The sequence below is a fragment of the Apodemus sylvaticus genome, chromosome 12, assembly GCF_947179515.1.
Source record: "Apodemus sylvaticus chromosome 12, mApoSyl1.1, whole genome shotgun sequence".
NCBI lineage: Eukaryota > Metazoa > Chordata > Mammalia > Rodentia > Muridae > Apodemus > Apodemus sylvaticus.
In genome coordinates this window covers 62,514,483-62,522,704 of record NC_067483.1, presented here as the reverse complement: position 1 = coordinate 62,522,704, position 8,222 = coordinate 62,514,483, and the positions used below count along the sequence as shown (strand labels likewise).

Here is an 8,222-nt window from a genome sequence, read left to right as displayed (position 1 = left end):
GGCAGCAGTGTGATAAATCATACAATCGATATACACTTAGAAAAAAGCAGAGGGGGAAGTGGCCAGTAGAGAATTACCAAGCCCAGTATATGATGTTTTACAAGCGGGTACCCCAGACCTTGAGAGGTAGATACAGGAAAATTAGGAGTTCAAGGCCAGCTTCTGTTAGCCTGGGCTACAAGTCTCAAAAAACACAAACAGAAAACAAACCAATCAATCATCATCCTCGTTGACATCATCATCATCATCATCATCATCATCATCATCGTTTCTACCCCTGGTCTCCTGGCAGCCAGAGAGATCTCCCTGTACCATCTTTAAAATGGGGGCGAGCATTGGTTAAGAGTCAACACAGACTGGAGTAGCAACCGTGAACAGAGGGATAAACCTAGCCACCCCCGAGCTTCTCCAGATAAGACCACTTCCATAAAGAAGACATGCCTGGCTTCAGTTTCAAAGCACAGTGGGGGACATCATGTTGAAGCCAGTGCTAAGCAACAGGAACAACCAGGGCTTAGGTGGTTTTCATCTTGGAACTCTGCAGTGCGAGGTTGGGTCGGAGCCTGAGGAGTGTCCCCGCAGGCAGAGGAGCATCCTCAGGCAAGGCGGAGGGAGAGAGCTTGTACTCACCCTAGGCTCTTTCAAATGGCTTCAACACACTGTTAAATTGTGAAAAACACAGATACACAGATGTATTACAACATAAAGTCACACCCCACTCACCGTTACAAAGTATAACCTTCGCAATTTGTACGTGTGTCGCTAAGGATTAAAGATGGAACCGCGGACACTTTCTGAGCTACACCCGGGCCCCACGGTTCCCTTTAGACCGCTCTAATCCTTCTGCCCAGTCGCCAGCGCCCCACCCCCAGTCTCTTCTCACACTGAGAATGACACTTTGATCTGTATTAATTTTTCTGTTTTCCACAATAGCTATACCCCACACGCATGTGTCTTTAAGGAAAGTATCGTTTAAGTTTGTGTGTGAGGGTTCATGTGTTTATGAATACAGGGGCAGAGATGAAGACTGTCTTTGAGTTCCTTCCTCAATCTCCTTCCATCTTAATGCGTTATTTTGTAAGTTTGGTTGGTTGTTTTTGAGGTGCTCAGTGAACCAGAGCTCACCTATTGGCTACATTAGCTGTCTATCAAGTCCTTGTCTCCACCTTCCTGCCACTTCCAACTTCCTGTATGGTTTCTGGGGATCCAAACTCAGGTCCTCTCGCACACATGGCAAACACCTTACCCGCTGAGTGTTCTCCCTAGCCTTGTGTTATTTAACCTTTTATGATGTTTTCAATTTACTTTGTCCAACAATACGTTAGTGTGACTCGGTCATGTTTGATGGCGACCATTATTTGTCCAATATTTCATTTTACGTTTAAGCCAAAATTGTCCTTTCTGTCCCCAATGGACATTTGAGTCGTTTCCAGTTATCCTGTATTGTATGCACTATCACTATTAAGTGCTATCTTACAAGTGGCTTCTGGTGTGAAGACCATCCCTAGATGGATTATTATTAGTAGTAGTATTTTAATGCATTTGCTTTTGAGATGGGGTCCCACCGTGCAGCCCAACCTGTCTTTGGACTTGAGCTCCTCTGCCTCAGCCTCTAGAGTACCGGTACCGGTGTTAACAACTGTGCACAAACAAACCTAATGGACTCCTAATGGATTACTGCTTTTTTGGCCTAAGATATTTTTTTCTTTGATTCTGTTTGAGTAGTGTTGTGTTTAAGGAACTTACATTTTAATATTTATCTTGGGTCCAGTTTGTTCTATTTTTTTCATGGGGAATGGGAGGAGGTTAGTGACCTCCTTTGGGGGGGTGGGTGAAAGAGATGGAGAGGGAGGGGGAGGAGGGAGGGGAAAGAGAGAGGAGAAGGGAGGGGAGGGGAGAGAGGGAGGGGAGGGAAATGAGGGAGGTGGAGGGGAGGGAACAAGTAAGGGCAGAGTAAAATGACACATATATGAAACCCAGAACTTCATATCAACTTTAAAAAGTAAAAACTACGACCGCATCCACTATCCGCTAACACTGCAGCGATTTTAACCTTCTAAATGATCACCTGTTTTTATAGACCACAGTAAATGGTTATGGTGGTTCCAAATGCCCTCCGCCAGCCTCCACCTTTGATGGGGCCACTGATGAATGCACCGTGAATTTAACATGTTGGCTGTGGCATGGAGGATTTGGGAAAGATATTTTTATCCTGTTTAGGCAGACTCTACTCAGCACAGCGTTGAAACCTGTCAAATACCTTTTTTAGCTTTCCCAGAAATAGTCGCGGCTCTTTACTGAGCTACTGCCATAAGAACGTTGCCAGGATAGGTTTTCATCATCTCTGCTATGTATTAAGCCAATTAGCAATATAGCACAGAGGATTTTCTGTCTTTTCTCAAGGTCAAGTGTGACATGATAACAACTTCCACCCTTAGCCACCCTCCACAGCACCCACTTCTCCCAGAGATTTTTGCTCATAGCTGAGAATGTGGACAAGGTGACCATTGACTAACAGCCTGCAGGTCAAACATCCTTTTCCTGTGCTAATGCCAGCCTCGTGCAGAGTCCAGTGGCAGAGCATTAAACGGCTCTCCTAATCCCAGTCATTCCCTCGTCATTAGGATTAGGATATAAAACACTGCAGTTGAGCCAGGCGGTGGTGGCGCACGCCTGTAATCCCAGCACTCTGGGAGGCAGAGGCAGGCAGATTTCTGAGTTTGAGGCCAGCCTGGTCTACAGAGTGAGTTCCAGGACAGCCAGGGCTACACAGAGAAACCCTGTCTCAAGAAAACCAAATCCAAAAACCAAACCAAACAAAACAAACAAAAAAACCCCACTGCAGTTGGACTCCAGCCCTGCAGCCGCCTCCTGGTAAAGACAGCATCAGTTCAGGCCGGTGAGGAGCCTCCAAGCCAGTGAGGTCTGGCAGTAAAGTCCCTGGGAAAGGTCCCTGTCCCAGTGAGCTGCTGGCCTGCCCATCTTGGGGAGCAGGAGAAGCTGACCGTGGGCAAGTAAGAACCACTTGTCTGCTCTCCGTGGGTTTTAGCTGCAGCCACTGTGGCATGGGAGAGCTGGTGCACGTGTGTGCTAGCGTGTGTGCATGCCTGTCATGTGTGTGCTCATGTGTGTGCACGTGTACCCATGTGTGCATGTGTGTATTTGTGTGTGCTCATGTGCATGTGTGTGCATGAGTGTGTACATGTGTGTATTTGTGTGTGCTCATGTACATGAGTGTGTGTATGCATACATGTGTGTGCATGTGTGCTCATGTGTGGCTGTGCGTACTTGTGTGTGCTCATGTGCATGTGTGTGCATAAGTGTGCATGTGTGTGTACATGTGTGTGCTATAGCTGACCTTTGCTACTCTGTGGAGTTCTTCTCCCCACTTATTTCCTTGTTTCTTCTTTGAGCACAACTACTAACAAAATGCAACCAACCAACCTACTGGCGCTCTAGCATTTATATACCCTCTGAAAAACTCCCAGAATTCCAAATACTGCACAGTCACAGAAACTATGTGCAGGTGACAAAACCATGCCTCTATGGAGTTTTTATTCATTTATACATGCTCCATGATGGAGCATGAGGCGGATCATAGCCAGCTGCTGCGAAGCAGCCCATACCCCCACACTTGGGATTAAAATGAAAACATTTATTAATATTACTGTTTTGTTTTGTTTTTTTAAGAAACCAAAATTTCAGAATTCTCACTACACGTGCAGTGTGTAGGGGCACATGACAGAAAGTATGGTGGCATCTGGAGATGCCCAGTAGCTGGCCACACTGGCCACGCCCCTTTGTGTTCTCTTCTACTTTGACATTCTCTCTCTCTCTCTCTCTCTCTCTCTCTCTCTCTCTCTCTGCCTCTCCTCCCTCTCCACTATCTTATCTTACAGCTGTTTCACCTCCAAATTACCACCTATCTCAGAACTGGAATATGAGGACAGTGCTGCTGCCTGTGGTCAGTGTGAGAAGTTCCAGGCAAGCACAAGGTCCTGAGCGTGTCAGTCAGAACCTGAATGCCCACCCTGACCTTGCTCCTCAACACCATTCTCAGAGTCGAGGGCAGGACTCACTGTTCTGAGCGGATGTTCAAAGGCCTTGAGAGCGACCCAAGTCTACCTGGCAAGCAGCAGTCCGTAAGTATGCTTGTCTAGTAGAGACTCCTCCCTTCCTTCCTTCGTTCCTTCGTTCCTTCGTTCCTTCCTTCCTTCCTTCCTTCCTTCCTTCCTTCCTTCCTTCCTTCCTTCCTTCCTCCCTCCCTCCCTCTCCTCCCTTTTCCCTCCCTCCCTCCCTCTCCTCCCTTTTCCCTCCCTCCCTCCCTCTCCTCCTTCCTCCCTTCCCTCCCTCCCTCCATTCCTCCCTTCCCTCCCTCCCTCTCCTCATTCCTTCCTTCCTTCCTTTCTTCCTTCTTTCCTCCCTCCCTCCCTCTCATCCTTCCTTCCTTTCTCTCTTTCTTTCTTAGCCACCCACACCTTTTGTGTTGCCAAGGACACAGTAAGGATCAGACATACGCTAGCATTGTGGGTTTTCTAATGGGAACACCTGTGTGGTCAGTGCTTCCGTAGGACTGGGCAGGATGTTAGGATGAGGACAGGATGCTGGGACGAGTGCGGCAGAGGCAGGATGCTATGGAGCACACCAGTGGGGTAGCAGCAGGGGGTCTTTAATATATGAGAGTTAAAGGCCAACCTGGACTATAGGAGACTCTGTCTCAAAAAAATCAAACAAAAAAGAGGTAAACTGGATTGTGTGGCTTGAAGAATGGTCACTTCTTTCTCATAGTCCTGACGTCTGTGAGTCGGGGAGGCAGGGTGGTCTGGGTCTGGTGAGTTTCCAGCTCCTGGTTTACATCTCCTCTCATTTATCAGGGAAGAGGTTGGTAGAGAGACAGCGAGCTCACCAGCATCTCTTCTTGTAAAGTCCCTCAGCTTATCACGGGACGCATCCTTGTGACCTAATTACCTCCCAAGAACCTTCATCTCCAAACAGGGTCATAATAAGGATTAAGGCTTCAGGATGTGAAGGGAGGGGTCCTCAGGGGCAGGGTCAGTGACTGAGTGAATTGAAGCGAGATTTTTTCAAGCTGATGGAAACCTGGACAAAGGGCAAGGAGAGAGCAGCGGCCTCTGCAGTTGGGGAAAGAAAAGCAGCTTGCCACTGTGAGGATCTGAGGGCAGCTGCCAAGGCTTGTGAGAGTTGAGGCAGGAGGGAGCTGTGTGTCTCAGATTGCTCCACTGAGAGACCAACTGTTTTGGGTTTAGACTCCATCTTAGAGAGCCTGACCTACTTTTCTCAGGCTGCCAGGAAGATGGCGGGCATTCAGACAGAGCATGCTTACCAAAAGCAGCCTACAATCTTTCAAAACAAGAAGCATGTTTTGCTGGGAGAAACCAGCAAGGAAAAATTCCCCCGGTACTACAAAAACATCGGTCTAGGCTTCAAGCCACCCAAAGAGGCCATGGAGGGCACCTACAAAGACAAGAAATGCCCCTTCACGGGTAATGTCTCCATCCGAGGTCAGAGCCTGTCTGGTGTCGCGACAAAGATGAAGATGCAGGCAGAGGACCATTGTTATCCACCGGGACTACCTCCATTATGTCCAAAAATGCAATGGTTTTGAGATGTGTCACAAGAACATGTCTGTGCACCTGTCCCCCTGTTTCAGGGATGTACAGATCGATGACATTGTCACTGTTGGAGAGTGCAGGCCCCTGAGTAAGACTGTTCTATTCAGTGTGCTCAAGGTCGCCAAGGCTGCCTGGCATCAGGAAGCACTTTCAGAAGTTCTAAGGGGACTCTGGCCAATGCCCTAGGACAAATAAAGTTATTTTCCAATGAGAGAGGGAGAGGGAGTGGGAGAGGCGGAGGGGGAGGAGAGGGAGAGACAGAGGGAGGGGGAGAGGGAAGGGGAAGAGGGAGGGGTGGGGGAGAGAGGGAGGGGGAGAGGGAGAGAGAATGAACATGAACCTGACCTAAGGTTGAACTCAAGTAAACTAACAGGCTGGTACCTAGCACCAGGTCCAGGCAACCCCCCCCCCCACACACACACACACACACTCACAAGACCTGCATCTAACACCAATCTCTCAACAAATTCCCACAACAAATCTGCACCTCCAGGTTACAAGCCCGCCCTTGCCTAACAATCAACAATCAGAAGGAAAACGAAAGTTAAGTTTATGATTTGTCTCCCAGGATCAGCCAATCATGTTAAAGGACACAACAGCCCCCCAATTAGATGCTTGCCACACTGGAAACACTCGCCCCTCACTAGTCATTTCCTATAAAACCTTGTTCCAATGAATGTTGGGGCCTTTCTCCACTGGAACCAACCTGTGGGTAGGCAGTGAGTTAGGCCTAAGCTCCGTTTCTGAATAAAGATCCTTGTGAGATTGCATCGTATCAGCTCCTGATTGGTCTTTCGGGGGTTCACGAATGCTTCCTGGTACTAGACCACAAGCTCATCGGGATATGGAATCCTGGGTCATTCCCATCTAAAGAATCAACGTCCATGGGGGAGACCATGGAATCAGTCCTTTGTCAGTCCTTTGTCAGTGACCAGAAAGTCCACATGCACCCTGTCAGACTCAGCCCTAGACACCCAGGCACTGGAAGGACACAGCAGGCCAGTCTCACTGTCTTTGGCTCCTGCTGAAGAGTCGTTTTGACGCCCAGCCCTGAACCCTGCTGTGGGACCAGCAGCCTCCCTCCTTCACCATGTGCCCACCCAAGGACAAGCCAGGGCAGCTGGGGAAAGACAGGCTTCCAGTCCGACAAGGGCCCTTAGTCTGTGCACACAGAGGTGTCCCTCTCACCTTGTTTTTCCTTGACTGGACTCTAACCTTGTTAGCTAGAAGGACAATCTTTTCTTTTCTTTCTTTTAGTTTTTTTTGAGACAGGGTTTCTCTATGTAGCCATGGCTGTCCTGGGACTCACTTTATAGACCAGGCTGGCCTTGAACTCACAGAGATCTGCCTGCCTCTGTCTCCTGAGAGGTGGGATTAAAGGTATGGGCCACCATCACCGTGCGAGGGCAATCTTTCTCCTTCCTCAGTCTCAAGTGAAACCTGATTTATCGTCTGTCAGCTCCTCAGTCCTGCAGGGTTCAGAGTACAGTGGGGGTGGAGTGGGGTGGGGGAGGGGTGTCCTTCATCAAAGACTTCCCAGAGAGTGGCTCCTCTAGCTGCTCAAATGGGCGAGGGGCTGGTTTGTTTTACCAGGACCAGGCAGGTTCACACCTGCCTATGCTGTGTAGACGCTATTCTTTCTCAAATGCATTTTCTTTCTGTTACCCTCTGCTCATTCTGAGCCCCAGTTTGCCAGTGACCCCCCTTCCCACACAACACCCTCTCTCATGCAGAGCTCTTCCTGCAAGCTATCTACACCGCTCTAGACGGACCCGAAGCTCCAACAGAAGTGTATAGCCCATCCCCTCCTGCTTCAATGTTGCTGGAAATTCCTCAGGCTCATAGTCTACGGTGCTTCCTTTTGTTCTCTAGACTCTGAGACAGCAGAGGAATTCAACAATTATCTGTGGAAATAGGCAGAATCCAGATGAACAGAGAGGTACCCTCGGAAATGGGGCTAGCATGTCCAAGCTTTGTTGTTGTTGTTGTTGTTGTTTTAGGATTTACTTATTTTGTTTATTTGAGTACACTGTCACCAGAAGAGGGCATCAGATCCCATCACAGATCACTGTGAGCCACCATGTGGTTGCTGGCATTTGAACTCAGGACCTCAGGACCTTCAGAGGAGCAGTCAGTGCTCTTAACCACTGAGCCATCTCTCCAGCCCCCCCCCCTTTTTTTGTTTTTTGTTTTTTGTTTTGTTGTTGTTGTTTTTGTTTTTGAAGACAGGCCTTGCAGTATAGCCCTAATCAGCCTTGGCAATTGCTGCATATAGCCCAGGCTAGCCTCAAATTTATAGCAATTCCTTTGCTGTGGTCCCTGAGTACTGGAATTGTAGGCATGCACTACCACGCCCACGTGACAAGATGACTTAACTTAGGATTTTAAGAATTTGCTCTTTGTTCTCATTAGGATTGGAGGCTCCTTCTCTTCCTCCCCAAACAAATTTAATGAGTAAACCGAAGGTGACTGTTTTGCCTCTTAGTGGGGGTGGGGGGTATGGGGGTGGGGGAAAGGTTGAGGGGGCGGGTGTAGACAGGAGGGAGGGGGAGGGGAAAGGCAGGGCTCCTTTAAACATTAAACCTTCAC

At 48.6% G+C, this 8,222-nt stretch overlaps 1 pseudogene; it reads left to right on the top strand.

Moving 5' to 3' along the window:
- Positions 1-5,314: 5,314 nt before the first annotated feature.
- On the top strand, positions 5,315-5,796 carry LOC127697487 (40S ribosomal protein S11-like; annotated as a pseudogene).
- Positions 5,797-8,222: the final 2,426 nt, after the last annotated feature.